A 27,667-nucleotide genomic window follows, 5' to 3' on the forward strand; every position below is an offset into this window, starting at 1 on the left:
GAATGTAGGCCCCATCCATAATGACCTTGTAACCCCAAAATTTAGAGAAAAAGAACATCTTAATTTCTGTAAGGATACTATTTTCCATGTGAAATACTTCCCTTCACCAAGAATCATAACAATGATTGTTTGTTACTATTATTCAATATTTTGCATTCAATTGTTTTTAGCAGAATGGATTTCTCAGTTAGGAAATGAAGAATTCCTGACTCCAGTATCTTTTAGAATTAACTCAATGTCATATGCTCCACCAGCATATTGTTGGTCACATACCAACCGATTCAAGAACAGCTTCTTCCCTGCTGTCATCAGACTTTTGAATGGACCTAACCTGATATTAAGTTTATCTTTCTCTACATCCTAGTTATGAGTGTAATGCTACATTCTGCACCCCCTCCTTTCCTTCTCCCCATGTACTCTATGAAAGGTATGCTTTGTCTGTATCGCGCACAAGAAATAATACTTTACACTGTACCCCGATACATGTGGCAATAATAAATCAAATCAAATCAAAAGAATTTCCGTTACATTCTGTCTCAAGTACATCAAAATGGAAGAACATTTCAGATATAAAAATGCCACAGACACCTCCCTTCAGGCTATCACTGGCACTCTTCACTAAATAAACTTATACCCGAGGGAAAGTCTGAGTATGTGTTGGGAGACTTATGCGTACTGATTGGGTGGTCCAATGCCTCAACACTGAATTCATTTGGCTGCTGTAACCTGTTACCTTCTTTGCACCTCCGACAGGCTCTTGGATCTTTGCTGACTTCTCTTTTTCATTTGACAGTAAGGAACGGAATTGAAGTTCAGTCATTCCGCAAGATGTCTCATCATGTTCTGCATGTCTACTGAAGGTGTTTACAGTAAACTTACACCTTCTGTTGGAAAAACATCTCCGTTTAATGTATCCATTTCACTGGGTTTATCGCAATATCTCCCAGATAGAGCTGCGTATTTAGTTCGCAAACCATTTCCTCATCTTATCTCTATAATTGAAATTTATATGCTTGGCGCAGAGTTCAAATGTCAAATGAAGTTGTGTGCTACCTGATCTTTTCAATTATCCACTACAAACCTTTGAATATTGCTTCTATCTTTTCCATTTTAAGTCAGACAGAAGGTTGGAATTTGACACCAATCTGTGAGACAACCACTTTTATCAACTGGGACAGAGTTCACATTGACTGATGCTCCTGCAGATATAGATTAACCACATTTTGACACAATATCCCAAATAGTCAAGATTAGACTCCTCATTTACACGCAAAAGAAGCATGTGCGCAACATATATAATTAAATACTTATGTCTAACGTGGAGCTTGTCACCAGAAATTTAGACACTGGGGGCATATTTTAATTGCTGCATCTAAAGCTGGTTATTCTATCTGCCTGACCGCCTGGATAAAATAGTAAATATGTTGAGGTGGATATAAATAATTCAGAAACACTAAAGGTCTAAATTCGAAAGTATTCCTGAATTTGTTGCTCCAGTTGTAGAAAGGTTTGGGATTTTATTTAAAGTTTTAAAGTTTTTTAACTAGTGTCACAAGTAGGCTTACATTTACACTGCAGTGAAGTTACTGTGAAAATCCCCTAGTCACCACACTCCGGTGCCTGTTTGGGTACATTGATCACAGCTTGGTATGGCTCCTGCTCTGCCCAAGACCACAAGAAACTACAAAAGATCGTGAATGTAGCCCAATTCATCATGTAAACCAGCCTCCCATCCATTAACTCTGTCTACACTTCCCTCTCCCTCAGTAAAGCAGCCAGCATAGTTAAGGACCCCACACACCTGGACTTTTGCTCTTCCACTTTCTTCCATCAGGAAAAAGATACAAAAATCTGAGGTCACTTACTAACCGACTCAAGAACAGCTTCTTTCTGCTGTTGTTGGACATTTCAATGGACTATCTTGCATTAAGTTGATCTTTCTCTACATCCTAGCTATGATTGTAACACTACATTCTGCACTCTCTCTTTTCCTTCTCTATAAATGGTATGTTCTGTCCGTATAGCATGCAGGAAACAATACTTTTCACTGTATGCTAATACATGTGGCAATAATAAATCAAATCGAACTGAGAGAAAACTTGGCATGGCCAATGCACCTAATCAGTACATCTTTCAGACTGTGGGAGGAAACCAGAGCACCAGGAGGAAACCCACACAGACACGAGGAGAACATGCAAACTCTGTGCAGACAGTGACTTAAGCCAGGAACCGAACCCTGGTCCCTGGCGCAGAGAGGCAGCAGTGCTAACTACTATTGCACTATGCTGCCCCATGTCATGTCAAAAAGGCAGTGAGAAAGCTAGGCTCACTCTTTGCAGGACTGTGTTTTACTTTAAGGTAATGTATGGGGTCATACAATCTGTCTTGAAATCTGCTGACAGCAAACCTGGGCAGTTTGATTGTTAAAGATTAAAAGGAGGCCCAGGTTGTTTTAATGAGTAAAAGCAAATTACTGCAGTTGCTGGAATCTGAAACCATAAGAACATAAGAAATAGGAGCAGGAGTAGGCCATCTAGCCCCTCGAGCCTGCCCCGCCATTCAACAAGATCATGGCTGATCTGAAGTGGCTCAGTTCCACTTTCCCGTTTTCTCCCCATAACCCTTAATCCCCTTGCCTACCAAAAACCTATCTACCCGCGTCTTAAATATATTTAGCGAGGTAGCCTCCACTACTTCAACGGGCAGAGAATTCCAGAGATTCACCACCCTTTGAGTGAAGAAGTTCCTCCTCATCTCCATTCTAAACTGCCCCCCACTTATCTTGAGGCTGTGCCCTCTAGTCCTGCTGTCCTTTCTGAGCGGGAAGAACCTCTCCACCTCTACCCTATCCATCCCTTTCATCATCTTATACATCTCAATAAGATGCCCCCTCATCCTTCTAAACTCTAACGAGTACAAGCCCAGTCTATTCAGCCTCTCTTCATAGCTCAACCCCCTCAACTCCGGTATCAGCCTAGTGAACCTCTTCTGCACTCCCTCCAAGGCCAAAATATCCTTGCGCAAGTGCGGCGAACAAAACTGCACACAGTACTCCAGTTGCAACCTCACCAGTGCCCTGTACAGTTGCAGCAAGACCTCCCTACTTTTATATTCAATCCCCCTCGCTATGAAGGCCAGCATCCCATTTGCCTTCCTGACCACCTGCTGCACCTGTAGGCTGGGTTTTTGCAACTCATGCACAAGGACCCCCAGGTCCCTCTGCACCATAGCATGCTGCAGCTTTTCACCCTGTAAGTAATAGTCCTTCCTACTATTATTCCTGCCAAAGTGGATAACCTCACACTTGCCAACATTGTATTCCATCTGCCAGGTCCTCGCCCACTCGCTCAGCCTATCTAGATCCCTCTGCAGACTTCCTACACCCTCCGCACAATTTGCTGTTCCACTTATCTTTGTGTCATCAGTAAATTTCGACACCCTACACTCGGCTCCCTCCTTCAGATCATCTATAGAAATGGTAAATAGCTGAGGCCCCAGCACCGATCCCTGGGGCACTCCACTAGTCACCAACCACCAATCCGAATAGCACCCATTGACACCCACTCTCTGCCTCCTATTAGACAACCAATCCCCTATCCACGCTAACACCTTACCCCCAACTCCATGCCCCCTAACCTTCTGTAACAACCTTTTGTGCGGCACCTTATCAAACGCCTTCTGAAAATCGAGAAACACCACATCCACCGGTTCCCCTCTATCCACCGCACTAGACACATCCTCATAGAATTCCAATAAATTCGTCATGATGGATTCAAACCAAAAGAGAAAATGCTAGAAAATCCCAACAGATCTGGCAGCATCTTTAAGGAGAGGAAAGAGCTGATATTTCGAGTCGACCAAGGACTATCTGAACTCGAAACATCAGCTCTTTTCTCTCCTTACAGATGAGATTTTCCAGCATTTTCTCTTTTGTCTTAATGAGAAGTAGGTGTAAGGTATTCACACTGACAGACAATAGCAGAAGCATTCGTGCTGATAGCGGATGGACTGCTTGTCTCCGTAGTCCTAGGGAGATGTTGAGAATGTCAGCTTGTAAATGGTTATGCTTTAAATGTCTAATTAAATTCCAAGATAGAATTGAGTTGGAGATTCGAAGAATACCTAATCAGTATTTACACCTCCATGGATCTGGTTTTGAGAGGGAAATTGAAGGGTCAGGTTGCAGCTTTTCCTAAGATATCACTGAATCTCACAGGCAAGTTCATCTGCCAGGATCTGGAAGTAAGAGAGAGAGCAACTAAAGGACAAACATCTCTATGGTTCATTGAAGGGGAATGTGTGTGGGAGTTGGTTCTCAGATTAAAAACACCACTTTCATGACCATTTGAAACAAGACTGTAAAATTCCTGTGTTTGTGTTAGAGAGAGGGTCTCCAGGAAAAATACTCACCAGGAAATATGGTTCTGGGTTTAAAAGTTACCAGACTGGGGATGGAAGTGAGCAGAAGTAAACCCTCAGAGGCTAAGAACTGCTTTGGACTGGTTCTGTGGGCATTGAAATTTTCTTGGAGACAAGGTGGCACAATGGTTAGTTCTGCTGCCACACAGCACCAGGGACTCGAGTTCAGTTCCAGTCTCAGGTAACTGTCTGTGTGGAGTGTGCACATTCTCCCCATAGTGGATTTCTTCCGAATGCTTCAGCTTCCTCCCACGCTCCAAAAATGTGCAGGTTAGGTTGATTGGCCATGCTAAATTGCCCCTTAGTACCAAGGGGACTAGCAGGGTAAATACATCAGGTTTTGGGAATAGGACCTGGATGGGACTGTTGTCCGTGCAGGCTGGGCTGGGTGCAGGCCCTGCATCCCAGTGCAGGGATGGGCCAAATGGCCTCCTTCTGCAAAGTAGTGATTCTATGATTCTACGATACTGAAAGGACAGAGTAAAATATAAATGTGATGAGGGATTTTCATTTCTGTTAAAAGTAAAAGAGGAAAGTTATTTTTCGTAGTTTAAAGTACAAGTTGCCTACACAAATAGTATTTAGTCAGTATTGCTCATAATCTTGTTAAAGTAATAGTCTTAAGAAGTGAAACCTTGTCATGTCATCCTTTCAGTTATTAACTGGAAGTTTGAATTTTTAAAAAAAAGTTATTGGGCTCTGAGTGTATCATAACAGGACTAGAAAGCAAAACAAACTACTGAGAAAATCCTCCAGGTTGGTCTATGAAACTGGGTTAGGAAGAAAAGATAAAAAAGAATGCATAAATGTTTCAGAATTTAAAAAAAGCAAACACCAGGTTAAAAAGTAAAGTTCTGTGAATATTTTTATTTCAAGTTTAATATTTATTTATTTTTGTCACAAATATGCTTATATTAACACTGTAATGAAGTTACTGTGAAAACCCCCCAGTCATCACACTCTGGCGCCTGTTTGGGTACACTGAGGGAGAATTTAATGTGGCCAATACACTTAACCAGCACGCCTTTTAGGAAACTGGAGCACCCGGTGGAAACCCATGCAGACATGGGGAAAATGTGCAGACTCCACACAGACAGTGACCCAAGCCAGGAATTGAACCCAGGTCCGGGGATGGAGACAGAAATAGAAAATGACAGGTTTGAGACAGGGAATTTGGAAAGTGGAGGAGATATACATGTAGGTTTAGCCAGTGAAACATACATTTATATAGAAATTATAGCAGCGAGAAAGAGTGCCTGGCTAGTCCATTTGGTATTAGTCTTCCACATGTGCCATCATCTTAATCCCATGAACCCCTCCTGTCCCCACAACCTTTACTCCTCTTTTCCATCTATCTATCTCACCTCTCTGTGGTTGGGTTTTTCTTTTTCCTCAGCTGCAAGGTTTGGATTGGTAAGTTGTGCAGCTTCTGTACACATTGATGACCTTGAAGACTGTATCAGAGCATTTTATAAAGTTTATCTTACTTTACTGGTGTCACAAGTAGACTTATATTAACACTGCAATGAAGTTACTGTGAAAGTCTCCTAGTCGCCACACTCTGGCGACTGTATATTGTATGTTCTGTATATTGCACAGTGACTACATTTCAAAAGTGCTTAATTGGCTGTAAAGCACTTTGGGCACCTTGAATAAACCTGACACCATAGATCTTCATAGCATGAAACCTCCAGGCTGCTGTCAACGTGGGTGTTCATTTGTATGATCCTAAATCACTTCGGATCCACAATCTAATGCACTGGATACTCTTGTAGTTTTATTTTATTCATTCGTGGAACTTGGGCATCGTTGGTTGGTCAGCATTTATTGTCCATTCCTAGTTGCCCGAAGACAGTTGAGAATCAGCCACATTGCTGTGGCACTGGAATCTCATATAGGAGACCAGGTAAGGAGCGCGAATTTCCTTCCCTAAAAGATATTAGTGAACCAGGTGGGTTTTTTCAACAATGGTCTCTTGGTCATTAGTAGATGTTTAATTCCGGATTTATTTATTTTTTTAAATGCATTTAAATTCCACCATCTGTTGTGGTGGGATTTGAACCCAGATCATTAGCTGAGTTTTTGGAGTAATAGTCTTGTGCTAATACCAGTAGGCCATTGCCTCCCCAGTGAATATGAATGTGGACTTAAAAGGATACATGGGGATATCAGTAGCATTGTCGACTTTGGGGAGTTCTATCACCTAGAAAAAAGAATGCACTGCCTTCTGATTTTGTTCCTGGGTGTCTATGAAGGAAATTATGAAATTCAGATCAGTTTTTTGTTTGATGCATTAGTTAATTGCGGATTGATTGATGTCACTGATGATCCCTGTGGTGGAGTCAAGTAAGACAGAAGCAGAAGAATTTAGTATCGTGTTGATCTTAACATTCATTGGCAGCACTGTCCTCTCGACAGAGTTTGTCTTCAATCTGTTTGAAAAAGATGGCACAACAATGCTACTCTCAAGTCAAGTATAGGCCGCAAAGGCAGTTTTCCTGAGATATACCAATGATATATTTCTGCCTGGTTTCTGGGTGGTCATAAATGTGGGCAGTATATCTCATGGGTAATCTCAACTCCTTGACATTCCTTTTATAATATCTTTTCAAATAGAACATAAGTAATAAGATTCCCAGCAGAATGCCAAAGACTTAATTGATAAGTAGTGTAACTTAAGATATCATTCAATACCCTTGTAGATAAACTAGTAAGAGCAGAAAAAATCCCTGACACCTTAAATCTCCATTCAAACTACAGTTTCAAATTCCAGCAGTCAGAAGAATTTTCTGAATGGTGGGATCTCACTTCCTGTCATCTGAATCACTAACTATCCTGCAGCCATTTCATACTCGAATGAACATTAAGGGGTTGCAGGCGGAACATCTGCCCCTCACTTGAAAGTAGGTTCCATGATAGACAATCTGATTGGCCAGCAATTTCCAATCCCTCCAATGATAGCGCTGCAGGGGACAGAAGAAGAAATGGCAGAAGGACTTCTGAGTCTAAGGGAAATAACTCAGGTATGTCATTCTGCTCTCCATTGGTTGGGGCATTGAGTATAGGAATTGGAACATCATGTTTCCACAGTATAAGACTTTGGTTGGGCTGCGTTTAGAATATTCTGGTCACCCCACCGATGGATACACCCTCTCACGCCTGTCGATGCATTGGAAAGGCTGCAGAAGAGATTTACTAGGATGTTGCCTTCAGCAGATTCCCTTTATTTACAAATTCAGTTCCACTCCTAAGAATGCTTCAGGTACAAAGTCAAAATCTGGAGTGTCAGTAGCCCTGACACTCCTCATAGTATATACACAGGTGAGATTTCCTGATTTGTCAGGCAATTATTACCTCAACCAGGGTGTTCATACCTCAAGAGGCCAACCTCACAGCCTCGTTGAGGTCATTGCAACAAGTCTGGGCACTGAAGGCTCAGGTAAGGTCAAGAGATCCCACAGTGGGGAGTTATGGAAGGCCTGGGGTTGCATGAAGTGAGTGATCAGGGTCTTGGGGGAAAGGCCAGGATGGGGAATGGGGGAGGAAGGTCTGGAGTCCAGTGGACACTAAGCCTGACTTCAGAAAAGAGTGCTTCTGATGTAACTCTGTTCTCAGTTTAACTTCTGTCACAGGGAATATGTTAGAAGTCATTATTAAAGACGCTATAGTAGAGCACTTGGAAAAGTCCAAGGCAACCAGACAGAGTCAACATGGTTTTGCAAAAGGGAAATCATGTTTAACCGATTTATTGGAGTGCTTGAAGAAGTCACATGTGCAGTGTGTAAAAGGGAACCAGTGAATGTATTGCCCTTGGATTCAGAAGGCACTTCAAAGATTATTGCAGAAAATTAAAGCTCATGGTGTAGGGGTGACATATTGAAGATTGGCTAGCTAACAGGAAATAGAAATTTGGCACAAATAGATCTTTTTCTGGTTGGCAGGATGTGACTTGTTGTGTGCCACAAGGATCAGTGCTGGAGTCTCAACTTTTTACAATGAAGGGACTGGAGGTCTAGTTGCTAAATTTTCTGATGACAGAAGAAAAAGGAAACTAAACTGTGAAGCGGATGTAAGGAGGCTGCAAAGGGGTATATCCAAGTTAGTGGGGAAAAACTACAGCAAATGGAATATAATGTGGGCAACTGTGAAATTGCCCATTTTGACAAGAAAATAATAAAAAAAGCTTATTATCTAAATGATGAGAGATTGCAAAGCTCTGGGATGCAGAGGGATCTGGATGTCTCAGTACATGAATCATAAAACATTATAGGAAAGTATACAGTAAATGGCAGAACCCTTAGAAATAAGAGGGATCTTGGTGAGTAGATCCACAGTTCCCCGAAGGTGACAACTCAGATGGACAAGGTTAAGAAGATATATGGCATGCTGCCCTTCATTGGTTGGGGCATTGAGTATAGGAATTGGAACATCATGTTTCCGCAGTATAAGACTTTAGTTGGGCTGCATTTAGAATATTGTGTACAATTCTGGTCGCCACACTGATGGATACATCTTTTCACTTCTGTTGATGCATTGGAAAGGCTGCAGAAGAGATTTACTAGGATGTTGCCTGGTTTGGAGGATTTGGGCTATGAAGAAAGGTTGAACAAACTTGGATTGTTTTCACTGGAGCATGAGAGGATGAGAGGGGACCTGACAGAGGTTCAGAAGATTATGACAGGCTTGGATAGTGTGGATAGTCAGTGTCCTTTTCCCAGGGTTGAAGGGCCATTTACTGGGTGACATAGATTGAAAGTGAGAAGGAGAAAGTTTAAAAGAGACGCAAGGGGCAAGCTTTTCACATAGAGGTGGTAAATGCCTGAAACGCACTGCTGGAGGAGATGGTGGAAGCAGATTCTATAACAACGTTCAAGAGGCATCAGAATAGATACATGCATAGGCAGGGAATAGAGGGGATTGGACCAGGTAGAGGCAAGAAAGAGAGGCATCTGTGTTGGCACAGACTTGGTGGGCCAAAGGGTCTGTTCCTGTGCTGTACTGTTCTTTGTGATTTGCTCTTGGGAAAGCTAATCAACATCATAATTTATTGTGAGGGAAATTGATTGAGTGATTACAAAAGTAGGGAGGTTATTCTTCAGTTGTACAGGGTATTACTGAGGCGACCTCTGGAGTATTGTGTCCAGTATTGGCCGTCTTATTTAAGGAAAGATGTAAATGCATTGGAAACAGTTCAGCTTCTCTCCCACTCATCATGAGTTTGGAGTTAACAGTAAATCCATTGTTTCTCTTCAAATTAGCTTTGATCTGTATTTCCCTTCCTGCTGTGATACAATCAAATCCTCAGTTAGCCACCTAAATATTTTACCCCTTTTGAAAAATGAGGCAAGGAAAAGATCTACCATCAGGCATGTAAATGATGGTGTGAGTATTGATAACCACAATTTGTGCACGGTGGAGACTATTTTTACTTATTCCCACGAAACATTTTGGAATATTTTACTATATTAAATGCACTATATAAATACAAGTGTTTTTTACTGTTTCTGCGAACCACCCGCCCCCCCCCAACACCCCCCCACAGACAAAAGAACCGTCAGAGAATTGACCAACAGAAGGATACATTCCACAGTTAGAGCAGCTTCAGGCTGTACTTATGTTAACAATAGTACATGGATGTAGCTTTGTTGAATATTTAATAGTTCTGCATTCAAGATGTTCAGGCAGAAAGGGGAGGTCAATGCCATGGAGGAGAGTTTGAAAAGTACGGCTGATTTTTTTGGGATTAAAGAAAAGTTGTAAAGCTGGATCTACAATACAGAATGAAACTGAGAGATTTTCAGCTATTTCTTGTTTTTAAAATAGTGAATGTAGTTTGTGCGAAAGCATTTGTTGAAGAGAATGGACATTTACGTAGAACAGTAAATTAGGCCGGGACTGGTTGGAAATGAATACCTACTGTAAGGCACCCGTCATTATCACAATGTAGAATTGCCAGCAAATTATGGAATACGCGATTGATTCATCATATAATCACCTCAGAATTTGATGGATCCATTATACTGCACAACAGCGGTGTAGGGATATCAGAGCTCTGCCTGGTCATCCTCACTTTCAAGCAGATTTGTAATGCGGCCTGCCAAACGCGGACATTCAATTGACAATATTTGAAAAATGCTATAAAGTTGCTCAGACCCAATCACAGGCTGGTTCCTCCCTGCATTATTGCTGATAATCTCACTAAAATCAGAGAGAAACCAGCAGCAAAAAGTAGGAAAGTAAGTGAAATAATTCCTCAGAGGCCAGTGTCCTCTCACCAGATTCCCTTAATTTACAAATTCAATTCTACTCGTAAGAATGCTTCAGGTACAAAGTCAGAATCTGGATGTCAGTAGTCCTGACACTCCTTGTTATAAACAGAAGTCAGGCTCCCTGATTGCGCAGGAAATCACACTTCAATCAATCAGGGAGCTCATACTCCAAGAGGCCAAACTCATGGGCCACGTGGAGCTCATTATAGTAAGTGTTGAAAGTAAGTTTCATGGCCCAGAGTGCGAGGCAGCTGGAGAGACAGAGCCCAGGTGAATCAGCTGGATCAGCAGAGTGGGGTCTAGGCAAAGACAATGGTGTGACAGTGTGGGGCCCAGGTAAGGGAGCAGGAACAGCAGTGTGGGTCCCAGATGAGATAGCTGGAGTAGCAGCATGGGGCTCAAATGAGGTCGCAGGAGAAGCGGTGTGGGGCTCAGGTGAGGTAGCAGGAGCAGCAGTGTGGGGCTCAGGTAAGGTAGCAGGAGCAGCAGTGTGGGGCCCAGATGAGATAGCAGTAGCAGCAGTGTGGGCCAAGTGAGTAGCAGGAGAAGCAGTGTGGGGCTCAGGTGAAGACATGAAGTGGTGTTGTGGGGCTCAGACAAGGCAGTTAGAGAAGTTTTGCAGGGCCCTGGCAATGCAACCACTTTTTACATAAAGAGGTTCTTCCTCATGTCGCCTAGGGTTCCTTCGTTAATCACCTCAGCATTCTAACCATCTACCAGTGGGAATAGTTTCAATCTATATACGCTCTCCAGACCCTTCATGATTTTGAACACATCTCTAAAAAAACCTCTCAACCTTTCCTTCTCCAAGCAAAATAACCACAGCATCTCTAATCCATCTGCATAATTGAAGTCTCTCATCCTCAGAACCATTTTTGTTTCTTATAAACCATTTCTGTACCCTTTCTGAAATATTAACATCTTTTCTATTGAGATTGAACCAGCTTATGAAGTTCATTGCTTGTGTTTGTACTGTGCGCACCTATGTATAAAAATAGGATTCAGTATAATTTATTAACTGATTGTTCAACTTGTCCTGCCACCTTCAATGATTTATGCACAAATACACTCAGGACCCTCTGCTCCTGTCTTTCCTTCAAAATTGTACTCTTTCCTGTCACCACTTCTCATTCTTCTGACCAAATTGTATCACTTCACACTTCTCTACATTAAATTGCATTTTCTACGTGCTTACCCATTCCACCAGCCTGTCTATATTCTCTTAAAGTCCATCACTTTTACAGATGTATCACAGCTTGGTATGGCTCCTGCTTTGCCCAAGACCACAAGAAACTACAAAATGTTGTGAACGTAGCCCAGTCCATCACGCAAACCAACCTCCCATCCATTGACTCTGTCTATACTTCCCGCTGCCTCAGAAAAGCAGCTATCATGATTAAGGACCCCACGCACCCTGGACATTCTCTCTTCTTCCATCGCAAAAAAGATAGAAAAGTCTGAAGTCAGCACCAACCAACTCAAGAACAGCTTCTTCCTTGCTGCCGTCAGACTTTTGAATGGACCTACCTTGCATTAAGATCTTTCTCTACACCCTATCTATGACTGTAACATTACATTCTGCACCCTCTCCTTCCCTTCTCTAAGAACGGTATGCTTTTCCTGTATGGTGTGCAAGAAATAATATTTTTCACTGCATACTAATACATGTGACAATAATTAATCAAATCAAATCACAGTTCATAATACTTCCAAGTCTTGCATCATCTTCAAATTTTGAAACTGTGACTAGGTTATTATATCATTATTATATCATATATATATCAGTCAAGAAAAGCAGCGAGCCCTCTATAAACCATCCCCCAGTCAGAAGTAAGCAAAATCTTCTGTAATTCAAGTTTGTAAAAGGCTTGAATTAAATAATTAAACTGCTACATAATGAAATTCTAGCTGTGCTAATGTATCAAAATACCACATGGTATTAGTGCCCAGTGGCACTAATATTTTTCACTTCAAAGCACAGTTTTACTGACATATGGGAACTAAAATAACTGGTACATAGGAAAAACAACGTAATTATAGATTTAGGAATGATATGGCCCAGGCAACATATTTCCTCAGAGCTCCTACACCTCAAAATCACCCGCCACACTATAGAGATCCATACTAATAAAGCTACACTGAAAATCATCATAGCTGCATTTCCATTAACATGAATGGTGAGATCAAGTTTACTAAATTGATGCTGCAACCAGTTAAACCATTGCAGAATGATGCTCGAGGGGTCAGATTCAGTGAAGCATTCAATTGTTCATCAGGTGCCTTAAGGGAACATTTTTTACCCACTTGTTCTTGAAACTTTGCTGAGACCTTAAACCTCAATTAAGTAATAGCACAAATGTTTTGGCAACCAGATATGTTCTGATTTTATCCTGACTGGTATTATTTTATATACCAATATTTATTGAGCCTGTGCAATAAACAGCAGAACTAGTCACGAAATATGCTTAGGAATCACAAACAGTTTGGGAGACAGGCTTGTGCATAACAATTCCCTCTTAGAACCAATGTCTATATTTAAAACAAAGTCATAAAATTAAATCCAAACTCGACTTTCTGTCTGCAAAGGCTGCAATCCATTCCCCATATTATAAAACTGGATGTATTACTCTGAAACGGGGCTGTTAAGTTTTAGAATCATAGAACCTACAGTACAAAAGGAGGCCATTTGGCCCATTGAGCCAGCACCATCAGCAGTCCCACCCAGGTCCTATCCCTTTAATCCCACATATTTACTCCCCTAATTCCCCTGACGCCAAGGGGCAATTTATCAAGGACAATCCATCAAATCTGCACATCTTTAGGCTGTGGGAGGAAACGGGAGCACTCGGAGGAAACCCATGCAGGCACGGACAGAATGTGCAAACTCCACACAGTCACAGAATTGAACCCGGGTCCCTGGCACGGTGGGACAGCAATGCTAACCACTGTGCCACCGTGCATAAATAAACCATTGTTTCATTTTGTGTCAGACCCCAGTTTCTCAGATGTATATCAGACACTGGATGCAGAGTGCCTACAAAGAAATCCACAATTTATTGCTGAGATGCTGAATTATGGCATTAAGGAGTAAGATGGTGGAAGAAACTGGCCTGGTTTAAAACTATTAGTAGACACCTGATTTCTAATGATGGGGAAGAGTAAACTTAAAACAGTTCAACTAAAGAGAGAGGACTGACTGATGAGGGTACCAGCAAGGGATTATCATCCACAGACAGATGCTTTAAAAGTTATTTTAGCTCTACACTTTCCTGTCCAACAACCAGGCTGGTATACAAATGTGAAATACCACAACTTGCTTGCTTTTAGAGCTTAATCGCTCAGATAAATCAAAAGGAGGTAGATCTGAGACGTCAAACCTCACAACAGGCCTGGTGGAATGAACGTTGAAAATCTCAAAAGACTTTATGTTGAGTGACTTGACATTTCTTCTGAAACTTCAGAGTTTCCAGATGTTATGGAAATGATTGTGCTGATATCACAAACTTAAATGCTCAGAAGAATCGGCTAATATTGTGAACAGTGGATTTAGAATGGTTGGTCCCATTTTAGTGAGAACACTGACAAACATTTAGAGGAAAACATCTTGTAGTGGTAGTCCACTTAAATCTGAGTCAGAGGTGGATTTAGTAAAGCACTGCTCAACTCGAAGGAAAACATTGCCATCCTTCAAAACACAATCAAAGGAATGAATAATAGTGTTTGTATATACGAGACATTGATTCTGTAATGCTCTCACCCTTGCTTTGGATTCTCTTTTATGTTCTCTAGAGTTGGACGTTATTGGTCTTCATCTAGATTAATATTGTCAAGTTGCCATGTTCTACTGTTTGAAGACGATATTGGACTTGTCAAAATTGACATGCTTGAACTATTTGAAGACTGTGTGGATTGCACATTCATGTCCTACAGATCAATATATTTCTTTCTTCCAGATCAATATATGGAAAACTGGGGCTATTAATTTTATATGAATGTATACAGTTTTTAAAAATAACACTATAGTTTCATGGTAGAACAACAACAATAACTTTTATTTATATACACCTTCAATATGATAATAGATCCCTGCAGTAAAGTGCTTCAGAGAAACATTATAAAACAGAGTACAACAGCAAGCCGTGTAAGGAAATATTAGTTTAGATAACAAAAAACTTGGTCAAAGACATTTGAGGAATGTCTTAAAGGAAGAAAGTGAGGCAGAAATGTGTAGCAAGGGCATTCCAGAGCTCAGGATCTGGGCATTTAGATGTTCAGCGGAGCAACTAAAACCATGGATATTAAAAGACTAGACTTTGAGAAGCACGGATATTTTGGAGAGCTAGGGATTGGAAGAGATTACAAAGACAGGAAGGGGTGAAGCCACAAAGAGATTTGAAAACAAGGATGGGAATTTTAAACCAAGATATTACTGGGAATCAATGTAGGTCAGCATGGGGTGATACTGAAACTGGACGTGATCGAAATTAACACATGGGCAACAGAGTTCTGACAGAAGTTTAAGGAGGGTATGTGAGAGACCAGCCAGGAGGATGTTCAGATAGTCAAGACCAGAAGTACTGAAGGAAAGAATGGGAATTTTGGCAGCAGATGAACTATGATAGGGGCAAAGTCAGGCAATGTTATAAAAGTGGAAATACATAACCTTAGGGCACAATCTTGTGAAAAAAGTTAGTGCTAAATGTGAGAGAATCATACCTTTTCTCTTGGTGATCCGCAAGTTGCCATCTTACGGCACTTTGTGCAAAAAAAAACCCAGATGCAATTCTCACCACTAGGGGAGGGGGGGACAGAGCCTAAGCTCAACGGTGAAGGTGGCTGCAGAACACTTGGGGTGCCATTGGGCAGACACCCCGATTGCCCAGTGTGGTGGGAGATCTCCTAACACCCCTCCCGCACCCACCCTATGAACATTGGGACCCCTTCTCCTCCCCTCCCGCTGATCACTCCCTGCACCGATCCCTCCCCTCACCATGTCATTAATATTCAAATTTCAGCAGCAAAACAGGGCTGCTAAGATTGAATTAGGCAAGAAAGTGGGCGCCCCTCACCCAAATTTACTACCTCACCTTGCCAAACAATGGGCAGGACGAGGTTGTAAAATCACGGCCTTAATGTTGGTGTGAATGTGAAATCAAAAATAATCTCAGAGTTACACATCACACCGAAGTTACAAACAGATTGGCTCAATGAAAGACCATAGCTTCAGAATGGAGTTTGGAGTGGAGATTGAAAACAATGGCTCCATATTACAAGTATATAAATGAAGCATTGCAGTAAGTTCCTGGATAGGGTGTGTAGTTATGGGTCAAAAGCCTATGCAGAACCAAGACTATAAACTGAAGATGGAGCTTTATGAAAACTAAGGCTGTATTTGGACACTTGAGGGGCTGTACAGGCCTGAGTGCAGTTTTCCTGCTCTGTTTGGTTGGAAATTAGAAATTGGGAAACTGGCAGATTTGAATTAAAGAAACTGATACACGATTGCTGCTTTATGCAATATCCTATTTCTTTAGGGAACTGGCATACCTGCTGTATGAATGGCTTCTTGATTTAAGCCAGCACATAGTCACCCTACATTGTTTGCAAGTAATGGCAGTCTAAATGTACTAATCTCTCTGAGTGAAATTATTTTCATGCAGTATGATTTGATTTGATTTCATTTATTGTTGTCACATGTATTGGTATGCAGTGAAAAGTATTGTCTCTGTTGCACTATACAGGCAAAGTATAATGTACATAGAGAGGGAAAGGAGAGACTGCAGAATGTAATGTTACAGTCATAGCTAGGGTGCAGAGAAAGATAAACTTAATGCAAGGTCAGTCCAGTCAAAAGTCTGATGGCAGCAGGGAAGAAGCTATTCTTGAGCCTGTTGATGCATGTCCTCAGACTATTGTATTGTACCCTTACTACTGAACTAAATATGCGTGTGGTTTTTCTGCAATTGAAAAACAGAATACTTTTACACTCCTAAAAAGCTTTCGGGAGCTGGCACAGTGTACTCTAACAATGAGCTTTTTGCTTGCCGCGGAAGTAAATAAAAGTGTTTGATTTCATACAATGAAACAGCCTGCAGCAACGCATGTTGCAATCGTGATCAAAGCACATCTGAATTGACCTCCATTTTGAAATGAAGTGAATTTGAGTTACTGAGATGAGCGGCAGCTAACAGGAAGAACAAGTTTACAACAAAAAGAGAAACAAAGTTGTGGTTTTCAGAAATTCCTGAGGTAGTAATTTGGATTATGACTATCTTTGGAATTTCACATTTCTCTCATTCTTTCAACTTGGACATTAGTAGAAGATTTTTCGCTTGGTGGAGAATTGTTTTCCTTGGCGGAGAATTCTAGCACCAGCATATATAGATTAAAGATAAGTCGCAGTAGATGTAGAGGGGACATGAGGAAGAACTTTATTATGCAAAGAGTGGTGGGTGTCTGGAATTCGCTGCCTGAGTTGGTGGTGAAGGCAGAGACCCTCAGGCCTCTAGATCTGTACCTTAAGTCGCAGGATGCAGAAAGGTGAGATTAGAAAGGGACATCTCAATGTCTTCAGCTGGCATGGACAAGATGAGCAGAATGGCTTCCTTCTGTTGGAACTTTTCTACAGTTCTATATCAGGACTCCACAAAGCAAACATGCCCATTAGAGTTTTTTGGCATTTTTAAATTCAAACTTAATGCAATAAAAATAAGGACTGAAGAATGGGAAATGGAGATGGGGTTATGGAAGTTCCTTAAGGTATGTGTGTGGCACAGCAGACATTTCTGGCCTGGCCCTTGCAGTGCTCCATCTTGAGAAAGGCACTTGCGTGAGTATTCCCTGGATGTTTTGGAAGCTTCTGACCTCTTCCTAGCAAGACATCAGAAGGTCTTACCGGCTGATGTGATGACAAGTAGCCAAATTTAGACCAGTGATAGTTCAGTAGAATTTCGATGCTCACCAAACTTTTGATCAGCTGGTCATCAATTTCACTTCACTATCTTCAAAGGATGGAGTGAATTTTGTCATAGTCTCCCAGAGATGAACTGGGAATGAGAGATAAGGACTGCACTGCACTGTGACAGCAGCCTGTCAAAGAATGTTTTTGGTTGCCGTAAATAAGTATTACACAACATCCAGATGTGGCTTAGCAGCTAAAATATTTCACTGTGCTTTCATTTACTTTTCTTTATCATATGTGGAGCTTGGCTCCAGATTTCTTTTAATGTTAAGGATTGTTTATCCTGTACAATTTTCTACTTACGTTTGATGTGAGTATATCTTGTGTCCAACAGGGTCTGGAGCCATGTCCTTAGTTTTCTGCCCTGCCACAGGGCTCTGATGTCCATCTGCTCAAAGTCTCTCACCTGATGAGCAGTGTCAATTTGCCAGATGTGCCTATTGGTCAGTGTACTGGACAACACCGATTTAGATTTACCCCAATCATTGAATTCAGTATTCAATACCCAATCATAGAATTCACCCATTACACATTCAGCTGTGCGAATGATCGGGCACCAAACTTACAGTTAATGTGATTTGGAATAATTTCTGTAACTGCAAAGTGCCCAGAAGTACTTTACATTGTGGAAGTGATGTGGTGAGTTTGTGGATTTGGCAGGGATTGCAACCGGTAGGGGTTGCCATGTGAAAATCTACGTACTGACCTTGACCACTTATGTGAAGTGCTTAGACTTCTTATGGCAATGCCAGAGGTCTTTGCGCCTGGAGATTGGGAATTGACCATCCTCGCTACCTAATCTTTCTTAGGATTATTCCTTGGGCCCTTTCAGGCTTCATGAAACCATAACATCTCTCCTACTCTCCACCTCTACGACGGAAGTTAAAGTTTTTTATTTAGTGTCACAAGTAGGCTTACATTAGCACTGCAATGAAGTTACTGTGAAAATCCTCTAGTCACCACACTCTGGCACCTGTTTGGATACACCGAGGGAGAATTTAGCACGGCCAATGCACCTAACCAGCACATCCTTTGGACTTTGGGAGGAAACTGGAACACCCTGAGGAAACCCACATGGAGAGAATGTGTGGATTCCACACAGACAGTGACCCAAGCCAGGTATTGAACCCGGGCGCCTGGCGTTGTGAGGCAGCAGTGCTATCCACTGTGCCGCCATGCTACCCTAGCACATATCCATGAACTTGGAGCACTCTGTCCCGATAATTCCATCATCCTTGTTCAGAATTGCAAACAATTGTTTTCAGCGCAACTTCCCTTTAAGAAAGATTGATTTCCTTTAAGAATAGAAGGCTGGCTACACATTAGCGCTGCTGCTCAGCTCCTTGCTGAATGCAGAGACAGCCATTAATATGGCAAATGTTTAGCCAATGTCACAATCGGGTAAATGAGGTTGGAACATTAGATCTGCTGTCTACCTCCAAAAGAACTCTTGCGGGCAGTTGAAAATACTAATCTCATACCCGAAAAACAGCGTGGATTGATTATTTTATTCAAAATGTTTTTGCGGCGCACTTTCAAACCCAAGATTGATGAATCATAGAATCACAGAATCCCCACAGTAGAGAAGGAGGCCATTAGCCTCTTGAGCCTGCACTGACAACAATCCCATCCTATCCCTGTAACCCCATATATTTACCTTACTAATCCTCCCGAAACCAGGACATATTTAGCATAGCCAATCAACCTAACCCACACACGTTTGGACTGTGGGAGGAAACTGGAGCACCTAGAGGAAACCCAACAGACAGGGGGAGAACATGCAGACTCCGCACATACAATGATCCAAGCCGCATATTGAACCCAGGTCCCTGGCACTGGGAGGTAGCTGGGCTAACCACTGTGCCATCATGCTGCCTACATAAAATGGATTTAAAAATAAACAAGTTCATGTAAACTGATTTTAGGACTAGTAACATTTTTAGAAAAAGAAAAACTTCCTTGAAGTCAAAGGTATAATTGAATTTATTTATTGATGGGAAAGCGTGAGTTTGAGATTGAAATAACATTGCTCAATGTTGAAGTTATGTTCACCAAACATTACCTGACCCCAATATCTTTGTACAAATTGATAGTCTTTGATTAATAAGTAGCAAATGAAGATTCAGGAAATTATTGTGTTCAGAAATTTGGCAAATATTTTGATTACCACAGCTACAGTTTGTTGCCACATCATTGCAATACTCATGTAACTAATAACTAAGGGGTAACTAGAACTGCTAAGTTTGAACTTGTAATATGGCAGCAAGCTTTGTGAACTGAATCCTCCTTAGCCAAGCAAATGCTAGTTTTAGACAGAGACTAAAAATAGAGAGAAAATCCGCACCCACCTTCCCAACACCCCCTGCACCTCCATATACCCCAAAGTTGATGAAGTGGAAATGGTCAAGAGCTTCAAGTTTTTAGGTGTCCAGATCACCAACAATGTGCCCTGGTCCCCCATGCCGACACTATAGTTAAGAAAGCCCAGCAACGCCTTTACTTTCTCAGAAGGCTAAGGAATTTGGCATGTCCACCACAAATCTCACCATTTTTACACATGCCCCATAGAGAGCATTCTTTCTGGATACCTTGGTATGGTTCCTGCTCTTCACAAGACTGCAAGAAACTACAAAAGTTCACAAATACAGTCCAGTCCATCAGGCAGATCAGCCTCCCATCCTTTGACTCCATCCCTACTTCCCCGTACCTCAGGAAAACAACCAGCATAATCTAGGATGCCATGACCCCTGACATTCTTTCTTCCACCTTCTTCCATCAGGAAAAAGATACAAAAGGCTGAGATCAAGTACCAGTTTACTCAAGAACAGTTTCTTCCCTGCTGTCATCAGACTTTTGAATGGACCTATCATATATTAAACTTTCTTTTCACCCTATCTGTGACCGTAACACTATATTCTGCACCCTCTCCTTTCCCTTTTCCCCATGTACTCTATGATATGTATGTTTTGTCTGTATAGTATGCAAGAAATAATACTTTTTACTATATGCCAATACATGTGACAACAATAAATCAACCCAATTCAATTCAAAATCCCATGTAAAGTTTGTGGGGAGGCACATAATTTATTGACCAACCATTGTATCATGCAAGCTTATATTCTAATTGCCCATCCCCTGTTTCACTGTAACCCTAAATTCATCCTGGTTCTGAAAATTGCCTCCAACTTCAGGATATCTCCCATAGATTCAATCCAGTAACAACAAGAACAGCTTGAACAGATTGTGTTAGTCTTTACTCGGTCATGGATACCACATTATCATTTGGAGCTTTGTAGTAGCTTTGCAAGAGTTGAAAGATCGCTAACTCCAGGGAATGCAAGATAATAAATAGCATTTATGCAGCACCTTTCATGTGAAGTGCCTCAAAATTGCTTCGCACAATGAAATACTTTATGAAGTGCCACAATTATGCATTTGATAATTTAGGAAATTTTATAGGAACCAAATGTTTTCCACCTTTTGCAACCAGATAGGCCAAGGTTTTGAACCACAAGTGGGATAGGACAAGCTTTCTGAGCAATTCTATCATGATTAGACAGCATAGTTTTTTAAAAATTATCGGGAACATACTCACAATGAGCACATTATCTCATGATTTATCAATTTATTGCACTGCTTGCGAACAATACAACAAGGGCAGCAATTCACCCGATTCGGCTCACGTCAAGAGGAAAACCACAGTCTTTCCCTTTGAGCCGCATTCAACCGGCCTCATTCAAGTCTATTCTAATGGGCCAGTCCCCTGCACCTCCCCACAGGAATCTCACAGATGCTTATGTGGTGCTTGATTTGCTGGAGTCAAAAATTGGCATTCAGGCCTAACAAGCGGGAGCAGCATTTCATTACTCCCTACAGCACCCAACCTCATTCCAGCCAGCAACGTGGCTGCCAGCAGAGCTGCCCCAAGATTCTTGGACACTGATTTTGACCAGATGTTGGTGCTGTGGATCAGAGGCAGTCAGCTCCAGCAACATCACCAGGAGGTGCGCACTTCAACGCCACAAGAAGGTGAATGACTTCCTTCATGCTGCAAGGGTGAGTACCCAGCTGCCTGCCCCTGGCATCACTCCCGTCCCTGATCTCTAGCATCTCACCTTAACCCCTTACAACGTTCAAACGTCCAAACTACCCTACACCCCCTCAGACCCCTCCCCAGCAATCCCCGTCACAAACTCTGATAGGCTAGGCGCAGTGCCCAAACGTGCCACCAGTTGTCACCTCTCCCTCCATAACCACCACGTCACTGTCTCTGTAGGACAAGTTTGCCCACAACAGAAGGGAGTGGCACAGGATGGATGGGGAATACAGAGCTACACGTCCTCATCCTCTATGAGGAGAGGGCACTGGAAATACTGGGGAGGGGGGAGGGAGGGGGAGCTAGAATGAGCAGTGGCAGAATCCAAGGTTGGGATGTCCCAAGGAAGTGGGAGTCCAATGCACCTTTATCCACATGATCCACTCAAGTGAGCCTATCATTTCTCACACCCTTGATATTCCCAAAAGCTGAGCCCATGTCCTCTCTCTTCCAGGATCTCCATCAGATGAGGCCAGGCCAACCGGAGTCGTTGCCCCCTGAACTCCCACCCTGTCCAATCTATCAGAGCACCCAGGACCACAGTTACAGGAAAGACACCAACTTGTCATCACTACTTTCACCAGCCCAGAGACACTCTCACCTTGGTGGATCATGTTAGCGGACAAGCTACTGAGGCACTCTCTGGTTACCACCACACAGCTCCTGTTGCACAGATAGGAACATCCAAGCAAGCTGGCATTTGGAGGTTGCTGTCTTCCAGAAAACAGCTGCCCCCTTGCCAGATGCCAGGCCTTTGGAAGAGGTCATCCTATCACAGCGTAAGATGCCAAAGCATAGTCAGGCTTTACACAAGCTACATTCCAGAAACTGCTGGGCCACCTGGTGGAGTCCAGAGCCCTTCTTTACCAGGAGATGGTGCCAGCATTGTATGGTACGCAGACCAACACTACAAGGATGGTGCCCACAGTGGAACGCCTGAGACAAGAGACCCGAGCTATATCTGACAACGTCCAAGGTTGTTGTAATATCGCACAGCACCAGGGCACAGTCACAAGAACAGGTGGACATTAACAACTGTCCATGTCCCTCCACAGAGAGGTTATAATTAAGAAAGCCCACCAATGCTTCTACTTTCTCAAGAGGCCAAGGCAATTTAACATGTCCACAATGACTCTCACCAATTTTTACAGATGCACCATATAATGCATCCTTTCAAATGTATCACAGCTTGGTATGGCTCCTGCTCCGAACAAGGCCACAGGAAACTACAAAAAGTTGGGAACGTAGCCTAGTCCACCACACAAACCAACCTTTCATCCATTGACACTGTCTACACTTCCCACTGCCTTGGAAAAGCAGCCAGCATAACAAAGACCCCATGGACTCCGGACATACTCTCTTCCACCCTCTTTCATTGGGAAAAAGATACAAAAGTCTGAGATCCCATACCAACCGACTCAAGAACAGCTTTTTCCCTGCTGCCATCAGACTTTTAATGGACTTCCTTATATGAAGTTGATCTTTCTCTACGTCCTAGCTATGACCGTAACATTATATTCTCCTTTCCTTCTCCACTATGTACTCTGCTCTGTCTGTATAGCGCACAGGGGACAATACTTTTCACTGCATGCCAATACATGTGACATTAATAAATCAAATCAAATCTTCCATCCTGTCCTCTGTTGAAGGGACAGCACCATCCGATTGATAAACAGACTATCAATGCACTCTTTGATTACCTACCTAAGTCACTCTTAATGTGGGGAGAAAACCTTTGTTCATTCCCTTCCATCTCTTTGCAGATGGTGCAGCTGAAATTTGCCTGGGAAGGAACAAGCAAACTGTCAAAGCTATGGTGCTTGCAAACTCAGGTCGCCATGTTAAGTGGAAGCACCCCATGTTCTAACTGTTGTGTTGATTTCATAATATATTCTATTGACAAGCAGTTTTAAGATAATATCCGTGGGTCACTCTCTGATATAATAAGTGTCACAGCACTGGAATTAAATTTAATGACCCGTGTTCTGAACATTCTTAATTGACCATAAAATTCCCTGCAAAAATGCAGTCAAAATTCTAATGTTATGGCTGTTCAAATAGCATCCATGAGTCAATATATGTACAGTTCACCGGTTAGGTCAGCGTAAAAGTTCAAACAAGAGCACACGCATATGAAAGTGGTAACTTTAGTACGTAGCAGTGGACCAATGCTGCTGCGCTTTAAAGCAAATTTTCATGCATTGGTTTCTCAAATGAATTAGTGGTGTTTATTCAGCTGAAATGAACAAAAATAAAGGAAGATTTGACCAGTTTCTGCTGACCTTTGATCAGACGGCAGAACCAATCGCATTAAAAAGTACGCAAAGGAAACTCTATATTTATTTATTGGGTAATGGTAAATTCTGCAATTTCGCTTTGCAGTAACCCTTCGCATTTGCCACTTGAAGAGAGGATCAGTTCCTGGTATACCCTGCACTGAAAACCCATTTCAAGATGTTGCCTTGATCATTGGAGACATTCACACAGGGATATGCACTACAACGCAAACTCCTGAAATACAGGGGCAAATTTTCCCATTCCGCCCGCCAAGGGGATCGTAGTAAGCGAAGGGCAGACCATCGATAGGTCGATTGATCTCAGACAGGGTTTCTCGGTTTCGGGGTGAATGTAGCCAGAAAATCCCGCCCACACTTTTGCTTTTGTTTGTTGAATGCACCGAGTCATGCTGGTACAGAGACTAACGCCTTGGCCAAGTGTCTAGTCCTCAGAACACCATCAAACTATAAAGTGTAAACTCAGGCCCCAGTCTGTCCCATTCCTTGACCTATATAGTACATATAATGGTACATATTCCCAGCAGGAATCACTGCAATCGGAAACAGAAACCTCGGCTTATTTTACTACTCCGTTTCAAACGTTCGTGCACTGAATTCCTTTTGCTGTTGTCTCTGCTTGAGATCTGCATTTTTGGGGGTGGTGGATGTGGCGGTGGGGGGTGGGGGGGGGAGGGGAGCGGGAGGTGAAGTGGTTTTGGGGGGACAGGAGGTGGGGGGCATCACCAGTTCTGGCAGTATCTGTAAAGCGAGAAACAGAGTTAACATTTTGACTCCAATATGAGTTTGAGCAGAAATCTGCTGGGATTTTCTACATCCGCCTTAGTATTTTCATAATCCACACAGCGAAAATCACCATGACAAATAAAGACAAGGATGTCACCTTGAAAAATGTTGGCCTAACACTATTAAACGTTTAATTGCTATTTCTTTGAGCAGAAACATTTGAAACATTTACTTTAAGTCAGGTAAGGAACATTTTATTCATGCTTCAAGAGAATCCAAATGATTGTGAATCAAATACAATTTTTTTTCTGTATTTCTGGCAAAACATATGAGTGGTAGAAGTGGAAATATAAATTACTGTGGCTGACAGTTGGCAGACAAACAAGTAGGATTTTTAAAACTTCCCAAAATAGAGAAATGGAAATTATACTACGCTCAGGATTTGAGGCTGACTACAATGGCTTAAATTTCTTCCAATTCTTTCACAGGGGTGGTACGGTGTAATCTCTGAGACAGCAGAGATTATCACTGCTGTCTCACAGTACTAGGGACCTGGTTCGATTCCCAGCTTGGGTCACTGAATGTGGAGTCTGCACGTTCTCCCTGTGTCTGCGTGAGTTTCCTCTGGGTGCTCTTGGTTTCCTCCCTGCTGAATTCTCTCCCAGTGTACACAAACAGGCACCAAAATGTGGTGACCAGGCGATTTTCACAGTAACTTCATTGCAGTGTTAATGTCAGCCTTACTTGCAACAATAATACATTTTAAAGCATGAGTCTCATGCACACAGAACCATCTCCCATATAAGTGACATACAACTTTCAAAACATGGCATTGTATCCTCTACTGATCTATTTGTGCATATAACAAATATCTTCCAATATTGACCATGAGACAGGAGAAAGAGAATGAAAATGCAGAAGAAAAGCACAGGCTGAATTTTTCATGGGGTGGGGTGGGATGGGGAGGTTGGAGGGGTTGGTGACTGGGGCAGGGGAGGTCCAGGATGCTTGGTCCCCTGGTCAAAAAGTTAATCAATTTTAAAAAGGCCACACCACAGTGGTAATACACTGTGGATTATTTTACCAAGCTGAGGCTTGGCCTTCCATCCCAATCTGAGCAGCGCTAGTAGTCCCAGGAGCACCAGAGGTGTGGGGGGAGGGGTGTGTGTGAAAGGGCACCTTAATGAGTGGTGAGAGTCTCTGAGTCTCACTTAGGTTCAAACTATATTCTGGACATAGCAGGAACGAGGAACAATGGCAAGTGAGGTGTTAAAACAACAATTTTATTGAACATTAAATGCTGATAATAATAAAACAATTATATTTGATAATACATTGAAAAAAGAATAAAAAAAGGAAGAAACTTTATTTGAAGGGGAAAGCACTTTATATCGGAGGAAAGAAAGACAGACAGATGTGTTTTTAAACACAAAAAATAATTTCAAATCGGTCTGTTCCATGATACCTCCCCAAATTGGTACACATGTCGCTGTTCCCTTGATAACCAACATTACCAAGTCGTTGAGTAACCTCAATATGTGGACACTAAGTTCGGACACTCCGGGCCCTTTGTCCTGTTGTTTGTGGATTACTATCCCACTCTGGCTGCAGCATCGGAACGCCAAAGCAATCCCTCTTTTAAGCTGAATTTCCACTTCGCTCCGGTCCTTGAAACCTGCTCCCGTCTTTCCCAAAATAAATCTCAGCTCTTATCAATCCTCCCCACAGGCCTTTTCCAGTTGCGAGGGGTCAGGCACCCAAAGGAGGGAGGGGGATGGTGGGGGAGAGTGAGCGGGTTGAAGGGCGGGTTCTGGAGGCCAGGCAGGAAGGCACAAAAGGGGATGTCTACAATCTTAGTGCGGACTCACATACACTGAGGTGAACAGTGTACCTATCAAAGGATGTTCCTTCTCACCTTGTCACTAATTTGGGTGAAGAAAACAACTTCCCCACTCTCTCCCACTTGCCACTGTGCACAGAAGAAGCAAAATTAGGACATTATGAAGATACTTGCCACTTGAGGGCCTCAGGGCAGACAGCCTAGTGTGTACCATAACCACCATCATAGTATTATGGGAACTGTGTTGGAGTGGCAGGAAGGTGTAGGGTAACCACCCATCACACTGTACGTGCACCCCAACCAAAAACATGCCAGGTGGTGGGAGGTGGGGTATGCAAAATCTGGTCCGCTGTTTTCATTTCTCTTTATGTGAAACAGGAACCCTTTTAGGCTGTCGCACATCAATTCCGAAACTTTTGTTCCATATTCCTCTCCTTTCGTACCTGGGGAGCTGTTGATATCCTTGTACTACAAAGTGAAAAGTGGGAGCAGGTTTAGAACATTATCATCAGGTCTCTATCCAGATTACATTGCACTGGGATTTTCCACACCTTTGCTCAATAAAACCCTCTTATGGATTCCTTGCACTGGAAGCTCGGAGGACAATTCTAAGGTCTTGGCATTTTTCACATTTCCTCTCTCAAGAGTAAAAACCATTTTGGCCAATTTTCTTTAAGACTTCTCCCCCTTTTCCTGTCCATTGTGTCTTTTAATAATATTATATTATTATAATAATAATATTTTAGTCCCTTGAGATGAAGGACAAGCAGCCAATTTGAACCATTAACATGCCTTATTCCGTTAAAAGCGAAACTGCAATTTTACGGCTGGCCAAATAATTTAAACCCTAAAAGCAAATTACAGTCGATGCTGGAATCTGAGACAAAAACAGAAAATGCCAGAAAATCTCAACTGGTCTGGAGAGAGAACAGAGCCAAGGCTTCAAATGTGGATGAGCTGAAGAGAACTGGACATCGGTTGTTGGGTGTGAAAAAATTTAAACCTTTAGAAGGCTATGGTAGCACAGTGATTAGCACTGCTGCCCCAGAACACCAGAGACCC

This window comes from Carcharhinus amblyrhynchos, chromosome 21 (genome assembly GCF_965287045.1).
Source record: "Carcharhinus amblyrhynchos chromosome 21, sCarAmb.v2.hapA, whole genome shotgun sequence".
NCBI classification, from domain to species: Eukaryota; Metazoa; Chordata; class Chondrichthyes; order Carcharhiniformes; family Carcharhinidae; genus Carcharhinus; species Carcharhinus amblyrhynchos.